Source organism: Podarcis cretensis (genome assembly GCF_951804945.1).
Source record: "Podarcis cretensis genome assembly, chromosome: 1".
Lineage (NCBI taxonomy): Eukaryota > Metazoa > Chordata > Lepidosauria > Squamata > Lacertidae > Podarcis > Podarcis cretensis.
Window position 1 is genome coordinate 37277265 of NC_137170.1, and position 4044 is coordinate 37281308.

A 4044-nucleotide genomic window follows, 5' to 3' on the forward strand; every position below is an offset into this window, starting at 1 on the left:
TCGTACCTGGAATCAGTCATGGGACCAGCACTGCATCCAGGGTACTAGAGAGAGTCCCCTTCCCCAGCCTAGGAGACTTTTGCACCCACCCATTGCATCCATCAAGATGCTCAGTTTATAGCTGCCTTTTTACATGAATGTGTTGTTCTTTTTTAATATATATATATATATATATATATATATATATATAGGGACGCAGGTGGCGCTGTGGGTTAAAGCCTCAGCGCCTAGGGCTTGCTGATCGAAAGGTCGGCGGTTCGAATCCCTGCGGCGGGGTGCGCTCCCGCTGCTCGGTCCCAGCGCCTGCCAACCTAGCAGTTCGAAAGCACCTCCGGGTGCAAGTAGATAAATAGGGACCGCTTACCAGCGGGAAGGTAAACGGCGTTTCCGTGTGCGGCTCTGGCTCTGGCTCTGGCCAGAGCAGCGATGTCACGCTGGCCACGTGACCCGGAAGTGTCTCCGGACAGCGCTGGCCCCTAGCCTCTTAAGTGAGATGGGCGCACAACCCCAGAGTCTGTCAAGACTGGCCCGTACGGGCAGGGGTACCTTTACCTTTACCTAATTTTTTTAAAAAACCTCTGTTTTACAATTTAGAATATTAATTTAGACAACTTATCAATGACTTCCTTTCTTCTCTTTCCATGGTTCATCTTGCATAGCATAAATCTCTGCATATTTTATATAAACTAAACCATTCAGTATTCCATTGTTACTTCCATCAAAACTTATTTACACTGTTGAATTTATCTTAATGCTGCCAACGTTTTCAAGTGTACACGATTATCCCCCACATATTCAACAAACATTTTCCCATCTTCTTTAAACGAATGTTCTTCTTGTTCTCTTATTCTATAATTTAGATCCACAAGCTGCACATATGCCAACAGTTTAAGTTACCATACTTCTTTGGTTGGGACCTCACTCATTTTTCATTTTTGGGCTAATAAAACATGGGGCATACATAAATAACCTTTTTCGACACCTGGGAATTTCCATCTGAATTATCCCCAACAATTTTTGTTTGTTTGTTATGAATGTGTTGTTCTTGGTGGTTTGGGGATGAAGACATCTCCCAACCCCTTGCAAAGAAGAGAGTCTTACATTTTAAGTGGACTTGGGAAAAATCACAAGGTAGAGCCCATTCCAATCCTTTGTCATAACATTGGGCTCCAATTCCTTGACTCAATCACAAATAGGAAAGACCCCTCACAGGACTGTAATTTAGATATTCTGTTTCCCAGACATTCTGGGACTGTACAAAAAGCACAAGTTCCTCATCGTTCCTGTTCGGACAAAACAGGACTGTGCTAGAATATGACCACCACACCTCACCTACCTAAGAGATGCATGAGGCTCCCAATGCAAAGACACATCACATATCTGCAATGCAGAAAAAGAACATATGGCCATAATCAGGAGGTGAGGTGATGCGATTTGTAGTCTATGAAGAGCTGAAGGGCACTATATTGACTACCTCTACCAGAGAGTAACTGTTAATCAGACTAATTGATGATGAGCTAGAATTATGCAGACAGAACTTTCAGAATTCTAGCACAGCACTGATTGCAGTTACTCTCGGGTAGCCAATATGATGTCCTTCAGATGTGGTTGGACTACAAATCCCATCATCTCCTGCTCATTAATCATGCTGGCCAGCCTGGGACTGATGGAAGTTGTAGTCCAACAACACTTGGAGGGCACCACATTGTATATCCCTACTCCAAGGTCTCAAGCAGACCCCCCCCCATAGCCCTGCTACTAGGGATCTTTGGCTATATACGCCAGGAATTGAAAGATGTTTTGCCATTGATTTATGAATCCTACCCCTGCCCCTGGGAAAAAAATCCCACTCCAATAGTTGTCAGAACACAGGGCTTAAGAGCGACTCCCTAACTCTGGGGTAGCCAATGCTGTACCCTCCATATATTGAATAAATAAAAAAATTGTCCAGTAGCACCTTAGAGACCAACTAAGTTAGTTCTGGGTATAAACTTTCATGTGCATGCGCACTTCTTCAGATACATGCAAATGAAAGCTTATACCCAGAACTAACTTAGTTGGTCTCTAATGTGCTACTGAACAATTTTTAAAATTTATTTCGTTTGCATCAGACCAACACGGCTACCTACCTCCAAATATTGCTGGACTACAATTTCCAGCAATCTGGGCCATTGGCCACCCTGGCAAAGGTTAATGGGAGTTGTAGTTCAACATCATCTAGAGAGCACCCTCCTGGCTATCCCTGCCTAGTTACCCACAATGGCAGGGCATAGTTCTCATGCGACATCGCTACAAAGGAAGAGGAGTCAAAGGGGACTTGCACTTTCTGGCTTGGTGCAGCAACAGTGCATCAGACATGCATTGCTTTGCCAGCCGGCTTTCACTCTGTCTCTATGAAGGGGGGGAAGATTACTTGCTCATGTTTAATTTCCAGATTCTAAACATATCGCACTGCACCATCATAAAGCTTTCTGGAACTCCAATCTTTTGCTTCCATAGGTAATTAGGAGCTATTTAAAAAACCATTACCTTGTGCAGAGCACTATATATAAATAATCTTTTCAAGTTATAACCTCTGAAAATAGAATGACAAAATACTTTATTTATAGTGAACTCACGCTGCAAAGGAAACTGTGGAAGCTTTATGCTGTTGTGTTTCATTTTCTGCAGACATCACTTTACATGTGTGCTGCTGACGCTATGGAAGCTTACATTATATTTTAGGCTGCATTGCTTTTTACAATTAAATGTATTAAACACAGCCCAGCAATATATTCTGAACTTCAGCTCACTGTTAAAAAAAGCAATTAATATACAATAACAGTTAATTAGGTGACTAAATGCCATGTGGGTATTTATAAAAGGGTATAAATATAATTAACTGTAATAAAACATGAAACTTTCAAGTACCTGCAGAAAAGAATGTTTTTCCCCCTTTATGTTTATTGCAATTATACAATTGTTGACTGTTTTTAAAATATCTAATTGTAAAGAGGTTTATCATAAAGATATACAGCTTTGAAAATCAGAAACAAACAGTTTCTTAGCTTTGTAATGTGTACATATTCCACTGAACGGCCACAAAGAACTCTTTTGATTATGTGAAGTAGCACAATATGGATAATTTAAAAGTCTGCTCTTTAATATACATAATAATAGATGCTATTTTGTATTCTTATATATAAAAAAATAGGTGTGCCTCACTGACAAAGACTGAAATCCTTCAAAGGGAATTCTTTCATAAAGAAGGACAAAAAGACTATTTAGTATGGTAATGCTGAAAAAGTAGACAGCATAGCAGACTTTAAGTATAATAATCAGCCACTGAAGATAACTCATGGGGCTATTTTTTTTTTAAAGACAAACAATTTACTTGTTCATCTATTTATTTTGGCGACTTGGATTAATTTTGCCCCTTTTACTCTATGTCTTTCTCTCCAACACGTTGAATACTTTTATGGTACACTGTCAGGAAAAAAACACATCAGATCATTAAATCTTCATGTCAGTCGTGAAGGCCAACCTTTTTATTGCAATTCTGCCTTAGGAACCCCAAGATATGAAATATGGCATAATTGCTGTTTGACACTTTTGATCTGTTACTGCTCTCTCAAACCATAACCTTGAAGAACTAATCTAATTTCATTGCAAAAAACCCCACAAAAAAACGCAGAAGTGATTATTAACCTCAAAGGAGCTGTGAATAAGTGTTACAGATGGAAGATGATGTGGAACTTCCATTCATGCAGTCAAATTAAGTGATCAGTCTCTATTTAGGAACCTTTTTCAATATATTTGATCCCCCAGGGGATCGAGATCCCACCTGGAGCAATGGAGTTGCAGCGGCTCTGCCTGCATTTGCAACAGCTTGAGGCATGTCGTCTCACATGGCTTAGGGAAATTGCTGCCAGCGTAAACCAAATAATTCCCTCCCTCTGGCCCTGGAAGGATAGCTGGGAAGTGCAATCTCTCATTATTAAGATATCTGCCATCCTGCTGTAACTCTGTGTCACTGGTCGGGTTCACAGTCACCTTTTCATCTGA